Raw genomic sequence first — 8,339 nt, forward strand, 5'->3', positions numbered from 1 at the left:
GTACTGTACAAATCCCTCACAGATAAATTATTTTCACTCATCCTCCTGAACAGCGTTGCACGAGAAACACCAAGGAGGTTGGCAATAGATTTGACTGGCAACCCAAGTTCAAGCAGATGGGTAAGATGGGCAAAAGAAATTAAACATTTTGGACACCCACGTCCATGGCCCAGATTCAGCTCCACTGTGACTGATACCTCCTCCATATTCTCAACTCAACTTTATTTATATAGCGCTTTTTACAATTTTCATTGTTACAAAGCAGCTGTACATGAGACACATTGAATACAAGTATGAATTCTAAAGCAGCCCCCCCGGCCAGGCAGATAGTGCAAAACAATATGCAAACGGTGGTGAAACTCCCATCGAGGGGATTCAGGGGATTCCAGTTCCCCTCTGGCAAAAGCTGCTGCCTCTGCACAAGATCAACAGTGCTTGCACAACAAGGCTTAATAAAAATATAAACATTAAGGATTTAAGATTATAATTAACAATCTAATAGCATTTGAAATGTTGTAGGAAAAACAAAGTTGTCGCGTCCTTTATCCAGCTCTATCCTCTTAGCTCTTGTCAGGTCACCGCTTCCCGTTTTCAGCTCTGCCATCAAGTCTGGGCATGAGCTGCATCCTGCGGTAACCTTGGATCAAAGAGACAAGACTGGCTGAGAGTAGAGTACTGTTCTGCACTCTTTGATGCAACAAGTACATCATTTGTTGTTGGATGTGTTCCTGGTTCCGGTTGATCTAAATAATGCAGCCTAAATCCTCTGAGGATTAATATTATGGAGGTGTAGTGTATGCAAGATTAAAAAGATGAGTCTTTAGTCTAGATTTAAACTGACAGAGTGTGTATGCTTCCCCGACCGTGCAGGGAAGAATATTCCAAAGTTTAGGCGCTAGATAAGAAAAGGATCTACCACCTGCACTTGATTTTGAAATTCTAGGTATTACCAACTGACAGGACGCCTGAGAGCGTAATGTACGTGGAGGTCTGTAATACAATAGAAGTTTATTCAAATACTGCGGCGTTAGACCATGTAGGGCTTTATAGGTAATAGGCAAGATCTTAAAGTTAATGCAATGCTTTATAGGTAACCAGTGCAAGGTTGACAGAACCGGGGTTATATGCTCATACTTTTTTGTACGTGTAAGAACTCGAGCTGCCGCGTTTTGAACCAGTTGCATTTTTTGTAATAGGCCCGCAGGGCAACCACCTAGAAGTGCATTACAGTAATCTAGTCTTGATGTCATGAATGCATGAATTAATTTCTCTGCATCTGACAGTGACAGCATATGACGTAATTTGGATATATTCTTAAAATGGAAAAATGCAATTTTACAGGTGTTGGCGACATGGCTTTCAAATGACAAAGTACTGTCGAATACAATGCCAAGATTCTTAGCTGATGACGAGGATTTTATGGGGCATACGTCAATCGTTAAGCAGTATTCTTGGTTGCTACGCATAGCAGTTTTCGGTCCAGTAAGTAACACTTCTGTTTTGTCTGAGTTTAGTAGTAAAAAATTGTTACTCATCCACATTTTTAAGTCAACTATGCAATCCTATATTCGATGGAACTGCTGGGTTTCATGAGGCTTTGAGGAAATATAAAGTTGAGTATCATCAGCATAACAGTGAAAGCTAATTCCGTGTCGCTTTATTATATCTCCTAGAGGTAGCATGTATAATGCGAAGAGCAGAGGCCCCAAGACTGAGCCCTGTGGTACACCGTACTGGACTTGTGATTTGCGGGACACCTCATTGTTTATTGCTACAAATTGAAAACGGTCGGATAAATAAGACTCAAACCATTTCAATGCTATTCCGTTAATGCCGACGTAATTTTCGAGGCCATGTTGAAGTATGCTGTGGTCAATGGTGTCAAATGCAGCACTGAGGTCTAGCAGCACCAATAATGAAATACAGCCACGGTCAGATGCTAAAAGCAGATCATTTGTAACTCTGATCAAAGCAGTCTCTGTACTGTGACATGCTCGAAATCCAGACTGGAATTCATCATTAATGTCATTCCTTTGGAGGAAGGAGCATAATTGAGTTGAAACTACTTTTTCCAGAACTTTAGATATAAAAGGTAAATTCGATATAGGCCTGTAATTCCCTATTTCTTTAGGGTCGAGTTTTTTTTTTTAAAAGAGGCCTTATAACAGCCACCTTAAATGCTTTAGGCACATGTCCTAATGTCAGAGATGAGTTAATAATACTGAGAAGAGGATCTATAATTTCTGGGAGCATTTCTTTCAGTAGTTTTGTAGGTATAGGTCTAGCATGCATGTTCTTGATTTAGATGATCTAATGATTTTAGACAGTTCATCGTGATCTACTGTAGAAAATAATTGCAATTTCTCCTTAGGGGTGCTGTAGTTAGTTTGTTCAGCGGATTTCACTACAGGTTGCATTGTTATATTTTTTTCTCTTATATCTTGGATTTTACTCGTGAAGTAGTTCATAAATTCATCACTGTTATGCTGATAATCAGAATCTGACGTCGATGACGACTTATTTTTTATTAATTTAGCCACAGTGTTAAATAAAAACCTAGGGTTGTGATGGTTTTCCTCTATTAGTGTTGAAAAGTAGGCGGATCTAGACGTTTTTATGGCATTCCTGTAATTTCGAGTACTATCCTTCCATGCTATACGAAATACCTCTAAATTAGTTTTCTTAAAGCTGCGCTCCATTTTCCGGGACGCTTTTTTTAGAGTCTGAGTGTGTTCATTATACCAAGGTGTTGGGCTGCTATTTTTAATTTTCTTTAAACGCAGAGGAGCAACTGTGTCTAATATTTCCGAGAAAGTAGAGTTAAAATTTTCAATAGTAGTGTCAAAATCGTCAACGCTTTTACTCATGCTAGATATTTTAGACAATTCAGGCAGATTATCGAGAAACGCATCTTTGGTAGTTGAAGTAATCATTCTACCATATTTGCAACAAGGAGTTTGATTTGCAGCCGTAGGCCATTGAAGCAAACATAATATCAGATAATGATCCGAAATATCTTCACTCTGCTGAACGATTTTAACATCGTCCACATTTATACCACAACAAAGTATTAAATCTAAAGTATGATTACGAAGGTTAGTGGGTCCTGACACATGTTGACTAACGCCCATGGAGTTAAGAGTGTCTTTGAAAGCCAGTCCCAAGGATATTCATCTGAGATTGAATGAGGTTGATTAGATTTGTAAGGGCTACCATTACATCCTCTGACACATGTATTATTTCTGACAGGGCATTAATAAATACTTGTTCTTGTCTGCAAACAAAATGTAGATACTCGATGTTCAGTGGCTGTCTCTCCAAGACGTGGACTACGCGTTCATAAAGTCGCTGAAGAATATACTGCTTGAGAGATTCCTAAATTATTTAAAAGAATAGATGTATTTTAGTGTACAGTCAGTATGTTATATAATCTTCCTTAAAACAAAAGTTTTATACAGATAACAAATGCAGTTTAATGTACAGATCGTTTATTATAAAATCCTGCTTTAAACGACAAAAAACGGTATGTTTTACATCTTATTCGTGAAAGCAGTAAAAATGCAGGGCTCAAGTGATGATTGCAGAGTGCGGATTCTCTCACATTGGAAAAGCATTTATCTTTAAGAAAAGTTAATATAATTTTGATATGAAGGGAAAAATTTATTTCCAAGACTTCGATGCGTATGATTTCATTAAATTCGAAATGTCACTGCCAACATATGAGTTTTAATTAAAAATATTAATAACTTACACGTGCATCCCGGTCTTCGTCTGCCATGCTTGATTGTGGTGTGATTAAGGTGCGGAGAGGGTGATGCGTCATTTCCGTTCTATTTGAGCCAAACTGCAACAAAGGTGCGCAGAGCCATTTTACTTGAGTCCTGTGCCCTCAGCGGGTTGTGATTGGTTGAAGGGTAAGCTTGAATCTGATTGGCTAAAGAGTACGACAACCCACGTGGGAGGGGTTGCGTTGCCAGGAGAGTCTTGATAGATCTGGATAGAAACATACACTTGTTTATTGTTTATTTCATTTTATTATTCTATTTCATTTATCCCATTTATTACAATATTCATCATGTGTATTCATTCATTTATTTTATTATTCACTTCTATTCATATTATTTGCTCCTTACTTTCCTGTTGTTTAACCTCATTGGGAGTTGTATTGTGTTTTATGATGATATGAGTATCCGTTGGTCTCCATCTCAAGGTCCATAATAATGTCATGAGACAATGTTTTGATACTGTAATCTTGAATGGTTAAAAACCCATATTGAATCTGTTTCTAGTCAGACGAAGTTTGGCAGAGCTTGACTGAGCATCAACACACAACTGAGATTATTCAATAAATCATTTGTCTGTCTATTTAACATCACTTCGTCTCCTGCGTGCTGTTTTTCCCTTCAGCTCTATATCTCCCTGTTGTTTGGGTTAAAGGATTGACTCACAACGGAGTTGATATCTCCAGGTGTAATTTGTTCCTGACGGATAGAGATCTAGTGAAACTGGACTTGTGTACCGTGGTTTAACACTGTGTGTGTTAGGATTACGGACGAGAGGTACGAAGGGAAACCCTGCAGGTCTTCTCCTCATCGTGCTGCTGCAACTGGGGCGCGCCTACAGCAGCGTGAGTTGGTTGTTTGTCATCTCCATCTAAAGAATCTAAAGAATCAAAAGTAAATCGGTACCGTGGTTTAACACTGTGTGTGTTAGGGGATTGATTCTAATTGTTCATTATGGGTATGGCAATGTCAGGAAACAAAACTATAGACGAAAAGATGTCTGAAACTAAGGGTGATGTAGAGATTAAACTAAACGAAATAGCTGGGGAATTGTCAGATAAATTATCTGAATGTTTTGACACTAAACAAACAGAGGCAGTAATAGTTGAAAAATGTAAGATCAAAGCTCAGAAAGGTGGGATTTGGGAGCCTAATGACATTAGGACAGTATGGAAAAAAATTGAGAGAATGAGGAAAAGAGATTCAAGGCAGGTTCCTTGGACTCTTGTTACCTTGTCTAAATGCAGGAAATGAAAATAGACAAAGATACCCATAACAGGGAGAAAGATGTTATGGAAAGCAAACTGAGGGGATTACAAGATAGGTGTGATGATTTAAAATCCCAGGTGGAAAACTGTAACAAAGAGAAGGAAGTTATGACTGTAGAAATAACAACTCTACAGGACAGGTGTAAGGAGTTCGAAGATCAGTTTGAACAGGGTAAAAAGGAGAAAGAGAAGCAAAATCCTCCTGTAAAAGAACGGAAAATCCTTAAATCCTGTGATACTGATTATGACACAGAGACTGATTCGGATGAATTTCAGGGAGCAAAGGCAAGACTCAGACCCTTGAGGGTTGATGTTAAAAAAGGCCAAAATAAAACTGAAGTTTATATTCAGAAAACAAAAGATGGAAACGTGTTAATGGATCGTGAGATTCAGGGTCGTGATGAAGTCCATTACAAATATGTGGCTGCAAATGCCAAAGACATGTTTAAATGGTCAAAAGAGGTTGGGGATGTGAGAAAAGATCCTAGGGCAGCATTAGCTCGACTGGAAGCTCTTAAAGAGGTGTTTTCTCTGTCAGTAAGAGATGGGTTCAGCATAGTCTCAGTGAATCTGTCAGCCGCAGACAGAAGGAATTTGAAGGAAGCTCTTGGTGATGTTTTATATGATGAGAGCATGGAAGACCCTAGATCAGAGATAGAAGGATGGAAAAGGCTTAAAATGTGGTGCAGAAAAGCACAACAGCAAAAGGTCGACTGAAATGAGATTAGCAGATGCAAACAAAAAGCTAATGAGAATGTTGAGGATTACACTGAACTGATGTGTGAGACATTTTCAATGTTTTCAGGGCTAGATCAAAAGGGCGACCCTGTGAGCTTTATTAAGATCCCAGGAAAGGGAGGACCTTTCTTATCAGTTTGGCTTGATGGGTTACTACTGAAATAAGAAAAGGTGTTTGTAACAGGAAAGAGGGTTTAGGTACTCCCACAGACACTAATTTCACTGTTGATGATTTGATGAAAACTGCAAGTGATGTAGCTCGAGCAGAGAGCCTCAAAATCAATGCGGTCTTTGAAAGCAGATTCTGAAAATCGGTCCAGAAATACTGTGCCAAAGAATGTTTGCATACGTTGTGGAAAAAGGGGACACTGGGCAAAAAAAAATTGCTATGCAAAGATAAAGCAGAGTGTTGGCCAAAGTATTCCGCCTTCCCCTCCTCCCAATGTTTCAAATGTCTTAGATCCAGTTTATCAGTTCGCTCAGCTTTCCAGTGAGACACAACAAAGGCTGTTGGGTGCTGTCCAACAGCCAGCTGCAGAGGTACGGGAAAACTAGGTCACCACTGTCTCAGGGCCTTGGAGGCAGTGGTTATGCATAAGTCAGATGGCTTATATGTGAGGGCCCACATTCTTAAAACACAAACAGACGTAGATTTCCTAATTGATACTGGTGCAGAGTTAACTGTGATTCCATCAGGTTATCTTTCAAATGTTTTGATGACAACAGAAACCATTCATGTAACAGGTGCAACAGGGAAGGGAACATTTTTAACAAAAACACAGCCGATAACGTTTTTGTTTGGGGCCAAAGAAATCAATGCTGCAGTTTGGGTGGGTGAAGTCACTCAACCATTATTGGGGTTGGATGTGTTGATAACTCTAAATTCAAACTTTGAATTCAAGGAGGGCAAAGTAACCTGGAGCTTGAGAACATTGGTCAAAGCTGATTTATGATCCCATGCGATTTGGACAGATAATAAAACAGATTGTGGGTTACTTGTTATGGAACCTGTCACATTTACAGGGACAGCGCCCCCTTGCACTAAGCAGTATCCCCTCAACCCTGCTGCCATGAAGGGCATTATGCCAGTGATTGAACAACTTGAGGAGAAAGGCATTATTATTGAGATCAACAGCCCAAGCAACAGTCCTGTGTGGCCTGTAAAGAAACCTGATGGTTCATGGAGACTCACAATTGACTACAGGGTAGCAAATCAGTACATTGATAAGATCACTCCTCTCGTAGCTGACCCAACCACTATATTCAGTTTGATTAAATCAGAACACAAATGGGTTTCAGTGATTGATATGGCTAATGGATTTTGGTCAGTGCCACTTGCTAAAGATGTGCAATCATGGTTTGCTTTCACAGTTCAGGGTCAGCAATTCACGTTTATTCGTCTTCCTCAAGGCCTCCATAATGCCCCGACTATTTACAATCAGGCTCTACATAGACACTTGAAAGAATTTGAGTCAACATCAGTTGTTATCCAGTTCATTGATGATTTGCTGGTCTGTTCAGAGAATGAAGCTGAACAAGAGAGAGATGTCAGGCGGCTGCTTGATTTTCTGCACAGCAAAGGTCACAGAGCGAATCTGAAAAAGGCTCAGCTATGTCAGAGTGAGGTAATCTATCTAGGGCAGAGTTTGTCTCAGGGTGAGAGGAAAATAACAACAAGCCGCTGCGAGGCTGTTAAAAGATATCCTGTTCCCAAAACAATCAGAGAGTTAAGATCTTTCCTGGGTCTCTGTAACTACAATCGTAGTTGGATTGAAAATTATGCAGAGAAAACACAACCTTTAAACAATTTGTTGAAAGGGAATCCCAGAGCACAGGACTTAGTTGACTGGCATCCTGATACTCACTTATGTTTTGAGAATTTGAAACAGACTTTGTGTGTAGCTCCAGCTTTGGGAATACCAGATCACAGGAAATCATTCACATTGCATGTTCATGAACAAAAAGGTTACATGACCTCCGTGTTAACTCAGGAATGGGGAGATCAGAATAAACCTATGGGGTATTATTCTCAGCAACTTGACACAGTAGCACTGGGGTGGGGGCCTTGCTTGCGAGCAGTTCAAGCAGTTTATCTTGCTTTGTATTGTGTGACTCCTGTAGTGCTTGATCAAAAATTTACCATTCGTTGTCCACATTCTGTACATGCTTTGTTGTCTCTAGGCAGAGCTGCACGTGTGACACTTCCAAGGTGGATCAAATGGTCCACAGCACTAGAGCTACCGAACATTGTTATTGAAAAAGCTACACCTTCAAACCCAGCCACATTGCTTTCACCGTCTGAAGCAACTCCAGACGGTCATGACTGTGCAGAGATTGTACAAAATTTAAGCGTAGATGAACACTTAGACAATGTACCAATTCAAAATCCTGATCTGATTTTGTACACTGATGGGTCATCTTTTGTGGACAATGGGGAACGCAAGGCAGGTTGGGCAGTTACCACTGATTCAGAAATTTTGGCTTCTGGGACCCTGTCACCAGGAACCTCAGCTCAGCAAGCTGAATTGATTGGCCTTACAAAAGCATGTGA

This window comes from Triplophysa dalaica, chromosome 9 (genome assembly GCF_015846415.1).
Source record: "Triplophysa dalaica isolate WHDGS20190420 chromosome 9, ASM1584641v1, whole genome shotgun sequence".
Taxonomy (NCBI): domain Eukaryota; kingdom Metazoa; phylum Chordata; class Actinopteri; order Cypriniformes; family Nemacheilidae; genus Triplophysa; species Triplophysa dalaica.